Source organism: Rhinopithecus roxellana, chromosome 20, assembly GCF_007565055.1.
Source record: "Rhinopithecus roxellana isolate Shanxi Qingling chromosome 20, ASM756505v1, whole genome shotgun sequence".
Classification (NCBI taxonomy): domain Eukaryota; kingdom Metazoa; phylum Chordata; class Mammalia; order Primates; family Cercopithecidae; genus Rhinopithecus; species Rhinopithecus roxellana.
The window spans coordinates 66,829,523-66,852,233 of NC_044568.1; positions in this window are offsets into that span (position 1 = coordinate 66,829,523).

Consider the following 22,711-nt stretch of genomic DNA (forward strand, 5'->3'; position numbering starts at 1 on the left):
CTTCTCCTGGTCAGTTCGGCTGGATCATGATGGAGAAATTCATGAAGATGCATGGCGCAGCAAAATATGGACCACCAAAGAGTGCTCTGAGTGGAAGTCCAGCTCCTCCAGTGCTGACCAACCTTGGCAACACACAGGAGGCCCTGGGGTGTTTTAAGAAGGTCAGAGCCCTGTATTTCACCCACAGAAGTTCTGATGCTCTTGGTCTAGGGCCTGGTCTGGGCATCTCTTGGGGATTCTAATGTGTAACTGAGTGTTATGGTGGAATTATGTCCACAACCTCCAGTATCCCAGAATGTGACTGTATTTAGAGATAATACCTTTAAAGAGGTAACTAGGGGCTGAACGCGGTGGCTCATGCCAGTAATCCCAGCACTTTGGGAGGCTGAGGTGGGTGGATCACCTGAGGTCAGGAGTTCAAGACCAGCCTGGGCAACATGGCGAAACCCCATCTCTACAAAAAATACTAAAGAGGCTCGGCACGGTGGCTCACGCCTATAATCCCAGCAGTTTGGGAGGCTGAGGTGGGTGGATCACCTGAGGTCAGGAGTTCAAGACCAGCCTGGCCAACATGGTGAAATCCCATCTTTACTAAAAATATAAAAATTAGCCAGGCATGGTGGCGGGTGCCTGTAATCCCAGCTATTTGGGAGGCTGAGGCAGGAGAATCACTTGAGGAAAAAAAAAAAAAAAAGGTAATTAGGGTACATTGAGGGCATATGGGTGGACCCTAATCCAATAAGACTGGTGTCCTTTAAAGCAGAGGAGATTCGGACACAGACACGTAGAAGAAAGACCACGTGAACACCCTGGAGGAAGATGGCCAGTTACGAGATAAGGTGAGAGGCCTCAGAAGAAACCAATCCCGCCAACACCTTCATCTTGGGCTTCTGGCCTGCAGAATTATGAGAAAATACATTTCTGTCATCGAAGCCACCTAGTTTGTCGTACTTTCTTTGTGGTATTTTGGGGGTTCCTGTCCACCAACTTCTGTTTTCTCCATCTCTAGATCCCTCTCTTGGGTCATATCCTGTTAGAAGCTGCTCTCACAGTAATCCCCAAGAAGGTATTAGCTGAACTTAAGGTTTTAGCCCTCCCACAAGTACCTACATTTTAATACGGGATTCTTACCTGGGGTAATCTAGGTAGCTGAGATGCATTTGGACGGACGGCTTTCCAGGCATCATTGCTGTAGTGACAGCCAATACTTACTATGTGCCATATACTGTTCCAAGTGCTCGCTCTCTCTGTCTCTCTGTGTCTATCTATATCTATGTCTACACCTGTATCTAATATTCATTCGTTAAATCCCCCCAATAGCCCTATGAGGTAGGTGTGCTTAAAAGAGGAAGCTGAGGCACAAAAGGGTTGAGTATCCAAGGTTTTACAGATAGTAAATGGTAGAGCTATGATTTGAACCCAGGAAGTCTGACTTCAGGTACCATGCTTTTAACCACTCACCACTCAGATGACCTCAATGGCCCCTAGCAGGGTCAGAACAGACTTTGGGGACTAGCTTTGTTTTTCTAACAATAGCTGTTAGTGACCTTCCCTGTTAGTCTCCCCACCTCTTTTTTTTTTCCCCCCCTGGAGACAGTCTCGCTCTGTCACCCAGGTTGGCATGCAGTGGCATGATCATGGCCCAGTCCTGGTCTCAAGTGATCCTCCTGCCTCAGCCTCCCTAACAGTTGCGACCACAGGCATGTGCCACACCCAGCTAACGCAACATTTTTTTTTTTTTAGATATGGGGTCTTGCTATATTGCCCAGGCTGGTCTTGAACACCTGAGCTCAAGTGATCCTTCTGCCTCAGGCTCCCAAAGTGCTGGGATTACAGGTGTGCCCCACTGTACCTGGCTCCCTGTTAGTTCTTATTTCTCTATTTCTAAGTGCCTGAGACAGTACCCTCTGTGGGAGATTTTTTTTGGTTCCAAATATCACTCTTCCCTATGGGAGGATTATCCTTCTCCCACCTCATCAACATCAGACTTGGCCATGTGACTTGCTTTGGCTGCCAATAAAATGTGAGAGGAAGTGATGTTTGCTACTTTTGAGCAGAAACTTTAAAAGTCATCATGCAATTTTTCTCTTCTCCCTTCTAGCATGAGAATGCTTTGAAGCCAGGCCCAAGCAGCAACTTCAGCTCAGGTCTCAGAATAAAGACAAAATAGAGGGGAGATGCAATCAACCTGTGAGTAAAAAAAATGTATATTTGTTGCAAGCCACCGAGACTCAGGGGTTGTTTGTTACTGCATCATTACTTAGTAAAAACTGACTGATACACTCTCTAAATACCAATATATTTAAGTGAAATGCCAGGACTGTTATAAGGATAATATCTTTAATCAATAAGCATACTCTTAAACAACCAATAAACTATATTATAGCTTATCCAAGAAATCTTGCAAAACAGCTTTCTACCTTCTGTGAATACTTTCTGTGCATCTATCCATCTCCATCTCAGAAGGCTAAAAGATCATAAACCCTTGCCTAGCTCAGTACACATGGAGTTCATTCACCACTCAATATGTACAAAGAGAATCAGAAGGAAGAGATGGAGAAGACGAAATGTTATTTTAGGTTCCAGGACATTGGATGGAATGGGAGAGAAAAAGGATCTATTTTCTTTCATAGATGGGAATTAGTACAAAGGCCTGATGAGACTGTCCCTTATCCAAGGACAGAGAATGAAAGAACACGTCAATGTAAATTATCCATTCCAAGCTTTCGACCCGGCTGCCATTTTTGGTTCCAAATTGCTCAAGCTTCTTAGGGGCTGCAAACTTATGACCTATGAACTGAATGTGACCTGTGGAAGTCTTTTAACATACCAAATAAACACTATTCTATGTGCAGATGTTTGAATCAAATTGATTGCCAACAATCAAAATTTGAGATACTTCAAGTTAAAAAAAAAATAGCTCCAGCTTCTCTTAATTGGAAGCCTTGGTTACACTGGGCTTAGGAAACTTCAACTCGAGTTGAGCAGCAGCTGCTTCTTAGGCTGGGCATGGTTTCCACAGTCCCTACCTCTCCCTATTGCCTTGTACTAGGTTCACTTCACTTCTTTATATATATACATATATCTATCTATCTATCTATCTATCTATCTATCTATCTATCTATCTATATATTTTTTGAGATGGAATCTTGCTTTGTTGCCCAGGCTGGAGTGCAGTGGTGCGATCTCGGCTCACTGCAACCTCCGCCTCCTGGGTTCAAGCAATTCTCCTGCCTCAGCCTCCTAAGTAGCTGGGATCACAGGCACACGCCACCACGCCCGGCTAATTTTTGTATATTTAGTACAGACGGGGTTTTACCATGTTGGCCAGGATGGTCTCGAACTCCTGAACTTGTGATCCACCCGCCTCGGCCTCCTAAAGTGCTGGGATTACATATGTGATTATTTATATTGTTTGCTTAATCCATGGAACCACTTGAGTTTGCCACCTTGGGTATCAATTAACTCCTCTCCTTTCCTTTTCCTTGTCCTTCTTTTATTCCTATGTCTTCCATAGTGAAAAAGATCTCAGGGACTCTATTTTTGCCACTCTGAGGACATCACTCTTCTGCCTTGTTTTTGGAATTTGGGGTAAACCAAACTTGACAGTCCAGTTCTTTGGTTCCCAAAGAGAGTCATTCTAAACTATCTATTAGGTTGGTGCAAAAGTCATTGCAGTTTTTGCCATTAAATGTAATGGCCAATGGGCACGGTGGTTCATGCCTGTAATCCCAACACTTTGGGAGGCCAAAGCAGGCAGATCACTTGAGGTCAGGAGTTCGAGACCAGCCTGGCCAACATGGTGAAACTTCGTCTCTACTAAAAACACAAAAATTAGCCAGGCATGGTGGTGCATGCCTGTAGTCCCAGCTACTTGGGAGGCTGAGGTTGGAGGATCACTTGAACTTAGGAGGCAGAGGCTGCAGTGAGCCGAAACTGTACCACTGCCCTACAGGCTGCGTGACAGAGTGAGTCTGTCTCAAAAAAAAAAAGTAATAGCCAAAACTGCAATGACTTTTGCACCTTGCAACAGTTCTAGGGTTGCAAGGAAGAGACACTTTCTGCTGGAGATCCTGACAATGTTTATCTAATAGCTTCTACAATACTCGGTGATTTGCATATTTGTATAGCTAGCAGGTCTTGGAGCAGCATAAGCCTCCTGCCCTCTAGATAATTCTGTTGCTTAACAAACCATAACAGCTTTGGTTACATGGAAAATGCTAGCAGTAAATGATTGGAAAATGATTTTACTGTTTTCTGTTATGGAAACTCACATGTAGGAACATTGTGGAACTGTCTTGAAATTTCTTTTGCCTTCTAAATGTAAAATCACTAGACTGTGATATTTCAGCAATTCTACATTTTAAAATATCAGAGCTGATGAGATCGATACTGCTTTGTAGATACCTACACTGCAGAGAGCCAGCCAGTGCTATCTGGATAAAGTAGACAGTGGGTAGGCATTTGCAAGCCTCTCACCTACCCTTTTTCTTTTTCTGCACCAGATTTGTTACTATACTGACCTCTCATTGGCTAAAACTTTACATCAAGGCCCAGGGACTGTAAACCCACGGCAGCTTGGACTATATGAAATATGAATGTTGAGATACATACTTCAGTTCCTGAACTCAGTAATGAAATCGCCCTCAGAGTTCTCATGCCAGCATTCAGCTAGCTGCAACTTTCTCCTGCTTGCCTTCTAAGGAGATTAAGAACGGGCATTTTATTTTGTTTCCGTTTTAGTTTATTTGAAGGTTTTATGATGTCTTGGTTGAGTGGCTCGTGGGACTTGCAAATAAACATGCTGCTTTTAAAAATGGCAAGTTGTTTTTATTTATTTCTTTTAGGTGCCCAGTGACCTCCGGGTATATTAGGCAGCTTTAAATTATAATTAAAATAATAACTGTCATCCTAAAACAATAATAGATGTTGAATGATACAAACACCAAATTAGGATGTTCAGAAAATCTTATGAAGGAGGCCAGAGAAAGCATGGACTTAAAAACATTATCTTTGTGGCAGTGTGACCAAAGGAAACTTATCTCAAACAGCAGCTTTGTTATAATGTTTTTTTGTTTTGTTTTGCCTTTCTATAAGGCTACTCAAAAATTTTTTTTTGTATTTCTTAGATTTGGGGTATTGGGGGGTGGGGGAATATCCAGTTCTTTAGTTGATCTTGTTATGACTTTACCGAGAGAAGGAAATAATGGAAACTGCTTGTCATCGGAGAAAATCCCCTGTAGTCTAATGATTTCTTGACAATTTCTCAAGTCCATGGACACAATCAGTAGAAGCCGACATTGTGTTTCGCTGGATGCCAAATCCTCAGAGTGCTTCTGAGTCCCTCTAAGACATACATCTGCATTCCTCCATCTGTCATCTTAGTTCATCTTCCTCTCCCAACTGTTCTTAAATTAAATGACTACATCTAATGGGAGATTTTCTCGTGAAAGCTTATGAGAATTTGTCTCAAGACAAATTAAAACATTGCAATGTAATCACCCAACTCCACTCACTGCTTGGCTGGCCCCAGTGCCCGCTTTTACCCAAAGGGGTTAATCAATGTTTGGGCTCCGTCTAGAGAGAAGCAACCAGGAAGGAAACCCATTCAAGAGGAGATGGCACCCACCCGCTGATGGTCAGAGGGTCAGGGGATGAAGACTGGATCTGCCCGCTGCAGAGAGAACTGGAGATATGCCAGGGCTCCAAAGACCAGGACAAGAAGAGTAGGAGACAGGGAGTGAAAGAAAACAAACATCTGGTTCTCGAATATCAAGGCATGATGCTTAACCCCAGGGATATGAAAGTTCCCCTTCTCTCACCCTCCACTCCCCATGGATGAGTGGATGTTTTCCTGCAGTTGTTACAGGTCACTAGGGTTGATGGGACCCTTCAGCTTGGCTGGTCATTGCCCCCTACTTTTTTTTTTTTGAGATAGGGTCTCACTCTGTCGCCCAGGCTGGAGTGCAGTGGCATGATCATGGCTCACTGCAGCCTGGACTACCCAGGCTCAAGCAATCCTCCCACCTCAGCCTCATGAGTAGCTGGGACCACAGGCATGCACCACTATGCCTGGCTAATTTTTGAAAACGTTTTTGTAGAGACAGAGTCTCACTGTGTTGCCCAGGCCGGTCTCAAACTCCTAGGCTCAGGCAATCCTCCTGCCTCGGCTTCCCAAAGAGCTGGCATTAATGGTGTGAGCCACTGCACCCTGCCTGCTCACTGCCCTTTTATTCTCTCACTACACCATGTGAATCCCTTTCAACATTTGGTTGAAGGGGACAGCATCTCCAGCAATTCCACCTTATAGAAATGTATCCAAATGAGACAATGACACAGATTCACCAAGCACAAAGATGTCCATCACATCATTGTTTACAACATCACTGTTCATTAATAGGGAAATTAGTTAAATAAACAATGGTATATCCAACACTGGAATGCAATGTGGTCATTGCAATGAAACTATGAAAAATCATCAAACATTATTGAAAATCTATAATCCACTGACATGGTACACTGTTGCAGACAGTATGCATACTATGACACCACTGGCATGAAATAAAACATATGTATATGTGTATGCATAAGAGACATCTGATAGGATGAAGTCCAGGTTAACCGTGTTTACTTCTGGGTGGTGGAATTTTTGGCAATTTTAATTTTCATGCATTGATAAATTGCTTGCATTTCTCAAGATATTGTACATCATCTTTTAATCAGAAAAATAAAGCTTAAAGCTAGGTCTACATTTGAGAGAAAAAAGAACAGCCTTGATTAATGGTATGTGAGTCATTACACTGTTCTCCTAAAGTCTCCAAACCCAAAACATTTCCCAAGGCATTGCATCCTGGGAAAGAGCTTTGGCTGGGTCATGATGGGAACAGGGAGTTGGCTGCCCCTGTGATGCTCCAACTCTTTATTCCCAGGCCACGACAGTCTAATTTGATAATCATTTCCATTAAAACTTTATGCTCCCTACTAAACATTCAAAGTGCTTCCTTGGATCAATGCTTTCAAGTTCATCCTGGTATCATCTTTGTAAGGCAGAGGTAGATACGGAATATGAAGAAAAATTTCAGGACCCAAGACATCAGTGGCTATGGGACTTGAGGGAGACAATGGTACTGCTGAGACTAGTGTACTGGTTCTCAATCTCTCAGCTCAGGGCTTCTTCCACGAACCCCTAGTGCTTCACTTTCAGAAGTGAGATGGAGCCAGGCACGGCGGCTCAAACCTGTAATCCCAGCACTTTGGGAGGCCATGGTGGGAGAATCACTTGAGGCCACGAGTTTGAGACCAGCTTGGGCAACATAGTGAGACCTTATCTCTACAGATAATTTAAAAACTAGCTGGGCATGGTGGGCACATGCCTGTATTCCCAGCTACTTGGGAGGCTGAGGTGGGAGAACTGCTTATGTTTGAGGCTGAAGTGAGCTATGATCGTGTCACTACACTCCATCCTGGGAGACAGAGTGAAACCCTGTCTCAAAAAACAAAAGTTTAAAATAAAATAACCTTTTTAATAATTCAGGAAATGAAACTAAAACCATCTGTATCTTTGTGTGTAGGGATGTTCAAGAGTTGGATTATAATCTGGCTGTGATCAAAGTGCTCATTAAAAGGAATATTTTGGGGCCTCTTATGGCCATTATGGGTCCTGATTCGTCCTTATCTGCTGAGACAGTGCTCTCAGGGAAGTCTGGAGTTTGGATTAAAGGTTTCAGTTCTACTATTAACAGTGACAAACAAAGGCAAGGGTTAACCTGACTAGGTCTCAACCTTTTTATACCTAAAACAGGTGGGGAGGCCCGGCGTGGTGGCTCACACTTGTAATCCCAGCACTTTGGGAGGCCGAAGTGGGTGGATCACTTGAGGTCTGGAGTTCAAGATCAGCTTGGCCAACATGGCATAACCCTGTTTCTACTAAAAATACAAAAATTAGCCAGACGTGGTGGCAAGTGCCTGTAGTCCCAGCTACTTGGGAGGCTGAGGAACGAGAATCGATTGAACCCAGGAGGTGGAGGTTGCAGTAAGCTGAGATTGTGCCACTGTACTCCAGCCTGGGTGACAGAGCAAGACTCTGCCCCCAAAACAACAAACAACTGAACCAAAAAAACACGAATGGGGAGAGAAAGCTTGGCCTTACACTCCCCAAGGCATCATTTGGAGGATCAAGTGATGGAAGAGCTAAGAAGCCCCTCTCTTTGACTTCTCTCTAGCCTTCTCGAGAGAAGCTGGTCACCCTACTCCATAGCACATTCTTGTAATATGCTGCCACTTACACTCTACATCTTGAGGTTTCTGCCTCCCCAGTCGGGCTGTGAAAGAACAAAGTCAAGAATGATTTTGAGTCAATATAATACCACGCCTATGACCTAATACCACAGTTTTCAATAGATGTTTGCCGACTGGGTGAATGGTTCAGAAATTCAAAGTACTCCACCAGGGAAATACCTTAGAGATTGCAACAGTGAAACTCATGGAACTGTCTTACTCTGAAATATACAACGTATTAGCCATTTGAAAAAGGTCACACACTTTCTGAGATTGTTAGAGTATGTGGAATGACAAAAGTAGTTGCTGACATTTGACTGGTCACTTTGTGCCAAGCACTGTGCTAATCTCTAAATATGTGTGTGTGTGTGTGTGTGTGTGTGTATACACACACACATATATATACACACATATATATATATATATTTTTCCAGACAGGGTTTCGCTCTGTCACCCAGGCTGGAGTGCAGTGGCTCAATCATAGTTTACTGTAGCCTTGAACTCCTGGGCTCAAGAGATATTCCCATCTCAGCCTCCCGAGTAGTAGGGACTACAGTTGTTCTCCACTGTGTAGGACTGATTTCTGAATTTTTTGTGGAGACAGGGTCTTGCTGTGTTACCCAGGCTGGTCTCAAACTCCTGGTCTCAAGCGATCCTCCTGCCTCTGCCTCCCAAAGTATTGGGATTACAGGCATAAGGCATCACATCATGCTGAGCTAAATAAATTTTCTAATTTCATCCTACCAACCTCCCTTTGAGGTAGGTGGCATTGTCATTCCAGTTTTTCAGATTCTGATTCTGAGGCTCAGGAGGTAGTCTGCCCATGGGAAAGAATAGGCCTGGAAGCCACTTCCCAGCCTGTAATCTTGATCTCTTTCATGACTATGTGTCTGGGGCAGATTTGCAACAAAGAGCAGGGTGGTTTAGGACCTGTTTATTTTCATTCTAACTCAGGGTTTATATTGAGTTGGCTTCTTGCAGATGCTCTTTCAACCAGCCCGTGCTGAGCAGGTGAAACTGAACAAGGCCTCGATAAAGGCTCAGGTGGTTGCACATCATCACCCTGCCTTCTGACAATATCATTCATCTTCAGAGCATTAGCTCAAACATGGTCCCTCCCTTTGTTTCTTAAATGTTCCCAGTTTCCTTTACTTCCCTCTCAGTTTCCTCTTAACCAGCTGAGTGACAGAAACTCAATGCTGACCACTTTATTAGCCAATGACCTTGTCCCTCTGGCCTTTTGCCCTGCCTGCTCTCCTGGGCAGGTTACCTTACGTCATAAGTCCTTGTCAAAGGTCAGGACCTCTGAGCCATCAGCACTGGGCACGTTGTTTTAATATATATCTAGAGAAATCAGGGCTGTCGGATCACATTAGGTCCTATTTATGGACTGCACGCCAATACCCGCCGTAGAGAACTGTTACCTTTGAAATACAATCATGGCTAGTTAACCAGTGAGTACAGAAGGGGGATTATATTCCATCAGTGAGGCCCTTGTAATCTGTTTCTCCCCCCATCGGCAGGGCTACCCTTCTTCCTGTACAGAGAAAATCCTTATAAACAGTAGTCACATAAAGGAGTGAGGCTAAGAGATACACTGTGTTTTTAAAACCAGATGCGTTAATGAGTGCGTGAGGGGTAGTGTGGAACGTGATAAAGAGTGCTGCTCATGCTAGTGTGAATTGGCACGAGGCTCTGGCTAGCTGTTGATACGGTAATAAAATGATAAAGTTAACAGCTACTATCCGTTGAGTGATTATAGGCACAAGACTAAGCATTTTATACGCACCACCCTGTTTGAGAGTCATAATATCCTTATAGGTCAGATACTACTATGTCCATTTCATGGATGGAGAAACTGACATCCAGAAAGGGCCAGTGATTGGTCCATATTCACAAGGCAATTAAGTGATGGGGATGGAACTGACTCCAAAGCTGCTCCTAATCCCCAGGCTTCCATGATTCTGCCAGGATACAATTTGGTCTCTTCTTTGGGGGTGGGGTTTTAGGTGATGTTTAAGGAGAACCATACTGTCATTTCCCTTCTAGGGAGGGGCCTCAAATATCTCACTTGATCCAACAGATTTTTTTTTTTTTAAACTGAGTCTGGGAATAAGCCAACCTTGGTTTAAGCTCACTCTCACATCTCATGGGAGTCTGGTTGGACGGATCACTTGACGGAGGTTAGAACTAGCTCTCGTAGCCTATTTTTAAGGAAAGCATGACATTAGAAAATGAGACAGGAATGGACCCCGAGAAGAGAAGAAAACTCACCAGGCTGGGGAATAGGGTCAACTTCTAACAAATGCTTCACCAAGAAATGCTCAGAGAGGAGAAGTGAGAAGATTGGCAAAGATAACATTGGCAGAGACATAGTAGGGTGGGTGAAATTGCTTTTTTCTTCTTCCTTCACCTGAACAGCATATTTCTGTCACATTCATTGTGTTTTGTCCATGGAAAGCTCAGCCAGGGAAGGTGAATGCTGTTGTCTTGCAGCAAACCCGCTTTTCTAACTAGAGAAATACAGCCTGAAAAATGCACACAGAAATGCCCGCTTGTCTTTTTCTTGAAACCCCAGGCACACTGCAGAGGTGTCTAGTAACACTGCAATTTCCTTTGAACTGTTTGGTTTTGTTTGGCGTCGTTGTCTGGCTGGTTAGTCTTTTTTGACTGCGTTAACTCACCTGGTATAACATTTTCTTTCATTGAGAAACAAGAAAGCTAGAACTCACCTCTCTAATTCCGGCAAAGCTGGACACCATCCAATAGCACTAGGCTAGACTTCTGGGGGCTGTAACTTATATCTTCTGAGCTGAGGAAGAAAAGAAAGGAGAAAAACACGGTTGGGGAGATGTTTGGCAAACCGTTGTAGACCGAATGGTTAATCAATGAGATGATTCTCCCATTGCTTTTCACTTATTTTTCTTAAATAAGATTTGTTTCTAGGTTGAGGGTTTATTCAAGTCACCCCCTCATCGGCCAGCATCATAGGCAAATGACACAGTTCCCTGTATTCACTTATGTTGCCTAGGCTGTAGAAAAGCACATTCTTGAACTGGGAAAGGCATTTTTAAAAATGCAACTCAGGGCAGCCAACCTCAAGACAGCATCTGATATTAATTAAAAATCACAAAACACTCTAAGTTGAACTAAAGAAATACTGGTAGTGGGATCAGGACAAGGATGAGAGAAACTGAGAGTGAAATCCTGTACTCATTGAATGTGACCGTCAGCTCTCGAGTTTCTCTCGACCACCGCATTTCTGCCTGTCCATCCCAGAGAAAGGATTCAGATGGTGTTAACTACTGAACACTTGCCTCGTTTTCCATTCCTCTTTCCCTGGGTAGCTGTGGTGAGTTGGCTGCCGAGATGTAGCCCTGAACCTATCCATCAAGTCTAAGGAAGAGAGAGTTAGAAAGGCAAACATTATCTGGAATCAATATCTTTACAAATCCAAAGGAAACCCCAGCTCCCGAAGGGTTAAGCCAGGGAAGGAAAAGCCATCAGGCTGTTTAGTGAGCTAATGTTTTTATTGATGGGGGAAGCCTTTAAGTCTCTAACAGGAAAAGTGGGGAAAGTGGCAGATTGTTTGGCCGGGGAGAAAGGAGACAGGGAAGGAACATCATACACCATGCTCTGTCCTGCTCCACGTATTCGGACCCCTGAAATCCATCAAATGCAGAAGACATTCCCTAACCTTGAATAATATTCAACCCAAGGTGTTTTTCCTCTCTCCTACTGCCCCTCCCTGCAAAGTGGAATCCACATCTTCCCCTAACAACTTGGCTATAATGCACATCTCTTGGCTAATGCCTGCACTGAAAAGCACATCTTAATTTAACAACTGTGTTATAAAGCACATCTCAAGCTAACATTCCTGGGATAATCCATATTTCAACCTAACTACCCTGGCATAACACTGCAATCTAATTCCCCCACTGTAAAGCACATTGCAATCTAACACCCTCATATAATGTACATTTCAGTCCATTATTTTGTATTTTGTAAGCCATATTTTGATACGTCTTTTCCATTAAGGAGCAGAACTGTCTGGTGACAATGGTTATCCCTGTGCTAAAAGCCCCCATGGTTTGTACATCGTCCTTTGGTGACAGGCTGCTGATGGACACGCTTCTGAACTTTCACCTTTGCCACCTTAGGTTCAACTCGGGCTTGTTTCTGTACTTCAAGCCTAAGTCTCCTGTTGGGGGAGCAGGGGTGATCAGAGAGCCCCGCTCTGTCCTGGCCGGCCTTCTCTCGCGCTAACCAGCAGGGCGGGCCACCTCAAATGATCAAAGTCAGGGGTCAGGGTGTAGCCAATGTCAGGGTCCAATGCCAGCGGCCAATGTCAGGGTCAGAGGTCAGGGTGTAGCTGCTGGCTAATAGAGTGTCAGCTAACACTGTTGTCAAATTGCTGGGCTAAAAGACAATGGCGGCCTCCTGCTGAGGACCTTACCCTGGGGGGAGGGAGCGATTGGCTTTATTGGAAACCTGCCAGTCTCAGAGGTGATGGAAGTGACTGATCACAGCTAAAGACTGTTTGATTGTTGATGGAGAGCCAGTTCTCTGGTTGGTCCCTAACTGAAAGGCCTGCAGAGCCACTTATTGATGACTGAGTTTTCCACTTATGATGGATTTCTCTTCTGTTTCACATGCAGCTGGATTTCCATTCAGTCATGGAGGTGGATTGCGTGATGCATGGACACAGACTTTTCTGGAACTGAGAGCCATGAGAGGCGGTACTGTCACTGACTTCTGGGATGGCATCAACCTCCTACTGACAATTGAATGGGGCTGATTGGTTCTTGAAATGAAATCAACCCAGAATGAATTGCGAAATAGATATAAGAGGTCCTGCAAGTCCAAGACAGTTCGGCGAACATAAAAAGAAGACAATCAATGTGTTCTGGAAGACATTTAGTATTTTAACTATCAATAGCCCAGCCTCAAATTTTCCACCTCTCTCAGGCAGGAGGAAGAAATTATATTTCTTTATCTACTGGTGGCCTATAACCAGGCTAGTAGTGCCATTAAATATTTGATGAAAATGAGGTTACCAAAGTGGAAGAATTCCAAAATTTCCCAAGATAGTGTGAATTTAAGAGAGACAAAAACATGAGGAGAAAAACAAAATATAGAGATAAAAAATGATCTGGGCTGGGCGCGGTGGTTCACGCCTGGAATTCCCGCACTTTGGGAGGCTGAAGCGGGCAGATCACAAGGTCAAGAGATCGAGATCATCCTGGCCAACACGGTGAAACATCGTCTCTATTAAAAATACAAAAATTAACTGGGCGTGGTGGCACACACTTGTAGTCCCAGCTACTTGGGAGGGTGAGGCAGGAGAATCGCTTCACCCCGGGAGGTGGAGGTTGCAGTGAGCTGAGATCAAGCCACTGCACTCCAGCCTGGTGACAAAGCGAGACTCCATCTCAAAAGAAAAAAAAAAAATAATCTTCTAAAAGGCATATGGACCATGGAGGATCAGCTAATACAAACCCCCAACGCAGCCTCTGCTAAGACAGACAATAAACGACTAGAAAGCATGAATGAGAGAATGGCTTGTTGAAATTGCAAGGTTATTCTCCTCTTGAGTTGTGCCTTGAGAAAACCATATGAACATGGTAGTATTAGTTTTTTAAACTCTTTTTTTTTTTTTTTCTTAGACAGTGTTTTGCTCTGTTGCCAGGCTGGAGTGCAGTGCCACAATCCTGCAAATTTGATCTCCTACGCTCAATCAATCCTCTCATCTCAGCCTCCCAAATAGCTGGGACTACAAGCGCAGCCACCAAGCCCAGCTAATGTTTTTGTATTTTTTGTAGATATGGGATTTTGCCATGTTGCCCAGGCTGGTCTCGAACTCCTGGGCTCAAGCCATCCACCTGCCTTGGTCTTCCAAAAGTGCTAGAATTACAGGCATGAGCCACCATGCCTGGCTGGTAGTACTAGTTCTTAAGCCTCTTATTAATAGAAGTAGTAAAACATCTTAGGCAGTAAAGTGAGGCTGGGAAGTGAACTGGAATTATTTTTCTTGGAAAAGAACAGGTTAGGGGTGACATCAATGACCTTCCACTGTATTCCATGATAGGATAAGCCATGTTGCTTTGGCCATGCCAATATGGTGTGATGGCATATGGGGAGACACTGGCATGACTCAAGTTACTACTTTTACCTCTTTAAGTCTATTTTCTTCATGGTTAAAGGGGATCATGCCATCCACCCAACACAGGTACAACGGGGATGAATTTGGATGTAGAACTGTTAGATTGTTAGACAAATTCAACCTTCAAAACACAGTAGTTTCCCTTTGCCTTATACCATAGCCTGAAGCCTGAGCAACATAGCCAGACTGTGTCTCTACTGAAAAACGAAAATAAAAATAAAAAAATTAGCCAGGCATGATGGCGTGTGCCTGTAGTCCCAGCCATTCAGGAGGCTGAGGTGGGCGAATCACTTAAGCTTAGGAGTTTCAGGCTGCAGTGAGCCATGATCATGCCACTGCACTCCACCTCGGTGACAGAGCGAGATCTTCTCCCAAAAACAAAAATAAAAAAGACCCTAGCCGGGCTTTTTGATGATGGACATTGTTAAATATGAGGTGTTGGATGATATATCTTCTCTTTGTGAGCAAGAAAGTCTAGTATCTATTTAGAAAGTTTAGGCAAACTCCATTAGACCACAGGAAGATGACTTAGCCCAGAGCTTAGCAAGCTATGGCCAGCAGGCTAAATTTTGCCCATGGCCCACTATTGTAAATAAAGTTTTATTGGAACGCAGTCACACTCATTCATTTATGTATTATCTACGATTCTTTTTGCACCATGACAGCAGAGTTGACTTGTTATGACAGAGAGAGTGTGGCTTAGGAAACCTAACATATTTACCATTTGGCCCGTTATAGAAAACGTTTGCCAGCCCTGACATGCAACAATGGAACATTCTTTCCTTTCTTTAAAAGTAAAATCTTATATGGAAATTCAATATGCAAAGCAGGTTCAAGAAACAAATATTTCTGCAGAAGCTGAACTCTTCCTTGTTTGGCAGAAAAAGTTCATCATTGGTAGAAATTCTACAGCAACTTCCATGGCTCCATGGAGCAGTTTAAAAACTATGAACTGGATAATCTCGGGATACGTCCTTAAGGTTCTAGAAACTCAGTCATTTCTTAAGAGATTAGAGAATGGCAGCAAATGTGCCTTTGTCTGGCAAATGTTGGGCTTTTTTTTTTTTTTTTACTATTATCTGTGTGATGTTGGGCGGGTTACTTAACTCCTCTGTGCTTCCATTTCCTCATTTTAAAAATAAAGAAAATTGGGCTGGGAGTGGTGGCTCACGTCTATAATCCCAGCACTTCGGGAGGCTGAGGCCAGCAAATCACCTGAGGTCAGGAGCTCGAGACCAGCCTGGCCAACATGGAGAAACCCTGTCTCTAATAAAAATACAAAAATGAGTCAGGTGTGGTGTCATGAGTCTGTAGTCCCCGCTACTCAAGAGGCTGAGGCAGTAGAACCATTTGAACCTGGGAGGTGGAGGCTGCAGTGAGCCGAGATGGTGCCACTGTACTCCAGCCTGGGAGACAGAGCAAGGCTCCATCTCAAAAAAAAAGGATAATTGTATTTGCTTCACAATTTGTTGTAAGAATTAAATGAGATTATATATATATTTAAGTGCTATATATATAAATAGAGCACTTAAAATAGGACCTGGCTCATAGAGCTCAGTAAATGTCAGTAATTATTGTTGATATTTTATATTAATTATATTAATATTATAGACTATTATCAACAGATATTATACTTTATTAATAAGATTAATGTCAATACATTTCATTTTATCTTATAATATATTTTATCATATTAATTATACTTATTAATATTAATGTCATTACTATATTTTATCATAATATTAACATAATATTTTACATTAATGACATTATTATATAATATTATCAGCAGATATACTTTATTAATAATAGTAATGACATTAATATAATATTTTGTTATATTAGTATAAATTATTGTTATTAATATGTGGGGCCTTCACTCATGCTGTAGAGATCACTGGCACATTGTTTTAAATATCCCTAATGACATTTCTGCTTATTAGTTAATTAATTCAGTTGGCCACTCACTCCACACATCTGTTGTGTGCCAAAGTAATCAGGAAATGAACCAAGGTCCATGCGATACCAGCTGCACGTCTAGTCCTCTCTTGCTCAGTCATTCTTGGCACTTTGCGTTGGTGTTTATTGCTCTACATCTTCTGCGGTGTCTCAGAGTGACACCACCGCTCAAAACAACTTCCTACTACTCCGTCTCCGACTGCTCCACAATTAATTTTTCAACTAGCAGTTTGGTTTCAACGCTTACGAAATAGACCTTAAAGGCTCTTTACCTGGATTTTATCCTGTCAGTGAATGTGAAAGAAACAATAATTATTATTTAATATTTATTGTATTCATCGTGCTACGTAGACTCACAGATGTAACCTGCCTTATTGTTGAAGATGACAGCAGAGTGCAGGCAGGTGTGTCTGGGGAAGTAGTCAGACCGCTTTGGAGGCCCAGGTTCTCAGATGCTTTCATCTGAGACCTGTGCTGTCAAAGGGCACATTTTGGGTTGACTGGTTCCTAATTTGTTATCCCTAAGTGGATTTTCTACAGGTTGAGTCCAGAGTCGTCGTTTCCAAAGATGACATTCAATGATTTCTTGTACCAAGCAGACGGAGCTTTTGGGGCAGTTACATTTTCCACCACTGTCAACAGAAGAGCAGAACAGACACAACTGCAGATGCCACTGGATGGAGGCTCCAGGCCCCTTTGGATTCACTCTTGCCCCACCATAGACTGGTTCAGGTCATCCAGACCAAGGTGCAGAGGGGCTGGCCAGAGTGGTAGGTGGACAATGTCATCTACTGGCTGCTAAGAATGTTCTCCCTGTAGTTTGGGGCTGGTGTGGCTCAGTGGTCAAATGTGTGAGCTTCTTTGAAGTAAGATGGCCCTGGGTTCAAGTCCTGCTCCTGCCCCTTCCCAGCAGATGACCTTTGTCAAGTGACTTCTCATTGTCAGCCTCAGTGTCCTCATCAATAAATGAAAGTAACAATAACCACCTCACACATTGCTTTGCATATCAAATAAAATAAATACACAGCAAGAGGCAGCTATTGTAATTATATTATTATAATAGAAAAGAAATAGAAGCCCTAGTTTCTGTTTTGGACTGGCTTAGAGGATAACAGGATATAAACAGAAAAGCATGAAATAACCTTGAAAAACATTTACACGTCTTCATCTATATAATGTAAACTAAAAGACTAGTTAAAAGCCAGGGGTATCAGAGTGACTGGTGGACATGATTTGCTCTCATGATTTGGTGTAAATAAATTTCAAATTCCCGGATGACAGAGGCTGTATACATCTTTGTATCTCCAGCACTTTCTAGCAAAGAACCTTGTACATTTTAACCCTTAGCATGTGTCTGTTGAACTAAGTTGAACTGGATTTCTTTTTTTTCTTTTTTGAGACAGAGTCTCGCTCTGTTGCCCAGGCTGGAGTGCAGTGGCACGAGCTCAGTTCACTGTAAGCTCTGCCTCCCGGGTTCACACCATTCTCCTGCCTCAGCCTCCCAAGTAGCTGGGACTACAGGTGCCCACCACCGCGCCTGGCTAATTTTTTGTATTTTTTTAGTAGAGACGGGGTTTCACTGTGTTAGCCAGGATGGTCTCCATCTCCTGATCTCGTGATATGCCAGCCTCGGCCTCCCAAAGTGCTGGGATTACAGGCATGAGCCACTGTGCCCGGCCCTGAATTGGATTTCTTTGTAAATTCAGTAGAATGCTACCAAAAATAATTACTGTCACAACTCAAGTGTGTGCACAGATGACAGACATGAATACAGTGTTGAAACCAGCATCACTCAAACAAAAACAACACAGGAAGTCTTACACAGAATGGTCAAATATGATGGAATATCATTTGGCAATAAAAAGGAATAAAGGAATGCTACCATGTAGAAGAACCTTGAAAACATGCTAAATGAAATAAGCCAGTCACAAAAGACCACACATGGAATGATTCCATTTATATCAAATGTCTACAACACAAAAATTCATAGAGACAGAAAATAGATTAGTGATTGCTAAGGGCAACCAAACCCCCCACTTTTTTGCATATCTGTATTGTATATAATTTCTATAATGAATTTATATTACTTTGGAAAGAGGTAAATGTTATTAAAATAAAACCTATAACACAAACAAAAAGTGGTGAGGGACGTGGAGGGAAGGGGAGACTTGGTCACCGAGGTCAGGCATCTCAGAGGAGAAAAGAAGGTGGGTGGGGGTTGGAGAAGACTTCCTGGTTGAGAAAGAATGTCACATGTAGAGAACAGCATTCCATAGCAGGAGTGAAAGGGGGAACCAGTCAGAGGCAGGTGGGAGGAAGGCTTTGAGGAACTGTGAGAAGGATCTGGGTCTGATATCAGGATACAGAGGCTGCTGCCTCCTGCTCAGTGGGAAAGAACATCGTGATTGATTGGTGATATCTGCTCGGTCATAGGAATGGGCCGTGATGAATCAATGCCACACATTTCTACTCCTCCAGGAGCCTTCATTCTGCAAGTACCCGAGAAATCAAAACACATTTAGGTCTGTCCTACGTGTTGAGGTCTGACGAAGTAGAGTTGGAGATGTAATCTGAATTCCTCTAAATTCCCATGAAAATATTTCAATCTCCATGGGTTCCTTGAGTCAAATTCAGGAAGAATTCACGTGATAACACTGGCCTTGCCGGGGGCCTAACCCAAAGAAAAGTGAACTTAATATTTCCAGCACTATACCAGTTAAAAAAAGAATGTTAAAAAAAAAAAAAAAAAGAGAAAGAAAGAAAAAAGAACCCCCTCCCCCAGAAAAAATAAAAAAAAGGAGAGGGGCGGAGACGAGAGCTGGGAAGGGGGTTTGGAACCTCCGGGCCCTGTTAGTTACTGAGAAGCCACTCTGTGGAGGAGACACGCAAGCTTCCATGCCTGAGACACTTCCCTCACTCCAACAAGATATTTTTAGTACATCCCAGGCACCAAATAACTGCTCATATGTCCCAAACGATGATGAATTTATTCAAACAACAAGTCAAGACCCTGGATATCACTCAACTCCAGTCAGTTATAACAGCTGACAAATATAAAATATAACATACAGCCTGTTAGTTCTGCTTTTCCTTGTCTTCAATATGCAGATTCAAGAATCTCATTTTATTCCCAGCTGTCAGAGATGGTGACAGTTGTGGGGAGTTTTCTAGCTTTATCAAGGAAGATTATTTTTTAACCCAAATTATTTTCCATTGTCAATGTTTAAATCCATATTAAGTCCAGATTAATGCAGGAAGTAGCTTCAAAGGATATTGACTGGGGAAGAAATAATAATAAATGAAATTATTAAGGACAGGGCCCATTTCAAGGAATATATGCAGACTAGAAAAGAAAGTTGTTTGGATTTAAATGATAACTAAATAAAATACGTTTCTTAGGGATTGCTGGCTCTTTTCACAAACACCCAAACTTTGTATACAAACTAGGAGCCTGTAGCACTTTTCTTTTTTTTTTCACGTGATTGGAATTAATAATGCAGATAAACCCTAAATAAATCAGGATTAGTGTTAACCACATCTTGAGGTTTAGGATGCTATAGGAAAATGAAAAGAGAGAAAAAATCGGTTGCTGGGGAAAAAAAAAAAGCCCTTGTCTGGGCTACCGGGGGTGAGGAGGCGAGGGAAGGGGACTGGGGGGAAGGGAGGGGAGTAATCGCGAGAAGAGAGGGCCAGCTGAGCTGGGTAATCAAAGCTCTTCTAATCGCTGCAGCTCTGGAGATGTGTTCAAAGGCTCTTTCCTGACCACAGGCTGAGCAGGGTCACAAGTGAAATGCAGTTGCTGGGAAGCGGGAGGGGTGTCTGGAATTTTTGGATGGTTTTGCTATCAGGCTTTGTTAGGAGGAGGTCAGCTAGGTTGTCAGATTTTAGCATCTCCTTAGGAAGCAGGTTCAACTCTCTGGTTGTTAGGGAGAGACCCTCTTCCACCCCTCTAGCACCACCACCCCAAACCACTTGCCAAACCAGTGAAGGAAGGGAACGTGGAAGCCTGAATGTTCTTTCCTGCCTGGAAAGTTTCTCCCAGAGCTCTCAACTTTGGGCATAAGAATCATCTTTGATAAATAATTGCACCTTGGGATGAATTTTTAAATTTAAATTTATTTTATGTTTCTAGAGACGGGGTGTCTCCCTATGTTGCCTAGGCTGATCTCAAACTCTGGCTCAAAGACTCAAAGAAGCCTCCTGCCTTGGTCTCCCAAAGTGCTGAGATTACAGTCACGCCTAGCCTTGGGGTGAATTTTAATGAAGCCCGTTAGATTATTTTATATTTTTCTGCACTGTAGTCATTGAAAATGGCCTCAACACATTAACTCCAGGTTCTGTCCCCTTCCTTCCCTTGTGTGAGCCCTAAAGGCTGCAGATGAGGAAGACTGAGTCCTTTCCCTCTGGTCACCATTACGGGCTTTAATTTTCAGTAAATAAATATTTCTTAAGTTCAAGGGAAGAAACAAGCACTCTTTATTTTACTTGATTTTTTTTTTTTTTTTTTTTTTTTTTGAGATGGGGTCTAGTCCTGTTGCCAGGCTGGTGTGCAGTGGCATGATCTCGGTTCACTGCAACCTCCACTTCCCAGGTTCAAGCAATTCTCCTGCCTCAGCCTCCTGAGTAGCTGGGACTAAAGGCACGCACCACCACACCCAGCTAATTTTGGTATTTTTAGTAGAGTTGGGGTTTCACCATGTTGGCCAGGATGATCTCCATCTCTTGACCTCATGATTCGCTCGCCTCGGCCTCCCAAAGTGCTGGGATTACAGGCATGAGCCATGGTGCTCAACCTCAAAACAAGCATTCTTAACCCCATATCACATGTCTGCAGAGATTCTGGCTGTCAACGTGACGCTGGAGTGAAGGCGACCATTGCGAAAATGTGCAATCTTTGGTTGGCATCTCGGCCCAGATGGACTCAGTGATTGTCTTGCTTTCTCACTTCCCTTGGGTATTGCAGAATTGCAGCCCCCAGGATTTGGCATCCACGTGACACGGCTCCTTGCTGGGGCCTGCTTCCGATGGCCTTTCTTTGTTCAATGCACAGATCTCAGTGTTGTCCTAACCTTCAAGCAACCAGGCTAGTCTGAGGTTTTTCAGAAGTTTTCGAGTTTTGAGAGATCATGTCTCCCATCTGTTTCCTGTTCCGTTTTTCTGTACTTCCTCTTCTTTCTCCTACACCAGTGACTGGGCACAGGCGGCCACTGGACAGTTACTCCCTGTCTGCAATAACCAGAGCCTCTACTGACGATTCCATTATCCTTGCAGGTCTGGCACTCAGTCTCCCCCAAGACACACTAAAATGGAAAGAAATGAACGACTTGGGGGTGGGCGGCTCTTCTTGCAGCTCAGGATGAAGCTCCTTCACAATCCCCAGGGCATTTGCGGTGACTCTGCAGTAGGTTTGAGTCCAGAGAATGCAACATACATTTTAGGGACTCTTGATAGTTACTATGGTAATTTGAGACTTTGAAAAATAGAAATATGTTCTGGGCAAAAAGTGGACATTACATCAGATGCAAAATGCTCAACCTTCAAAAGCTTCATGCTACTAAAGATGGGTGAAGAAAGGGGGAGACGTGTGTAGTGAAGGCCATTAAAAAAATCAAAAGCTAAGATTGTTAAAATAAAGAAGCATAAATTGGATTCCAGCATAAAGAAAGACATTTGTTGGGATTACAGGTGGCGGCTCACGTCTGTAATCCCAGAACTTTGGGAGGACGAGGTGAATGGATCACTTGAGCCCAGGAGTTCGAGACCAGCCTGGCCAACAAGGCAAAATCCCATCTCTACTAAAAATACAAAAATTAGCTAGGTGTGGTGGCTGCACCTGTAGTCCCAGCTACTCGGAGGCTGAGGCACAAGAATCGCTTGAATGCTGGAGGCAGAGATCGCAAGTGAGCTAAGATTGCACCATTGCACTTCAGCCTGGGCAACAGAGCGAGACTCTGTCTCAAAAAAAAAAAAAAAAAGTTGGCAGGTATACTCTGAATAGTTCCACTTGATCTACCAAGCCAAAACAACATTAAGCTTAAAGGTAAATAACTCTTAGGGCTTTAGGCTTCAGTGGTCAATATAAAGGATGTTGGTCCTACATGAAGCTAGGAGCATCTCCCAGACAGCAAGGATCTTGTTGCCCAAGAGGAAACAGAGTGGAAATTCAGCCCTTGTCCCAATACCTCAGCTTTCCATGGAAACAGAACAGCCGATGGTGACAAAATGAAACACATTTTAAACAAGTGCTAGTGATATAATGACACAATGATATAATAATATATATAAAGGCTGGGCGTGGTGGCTCACGCCTAT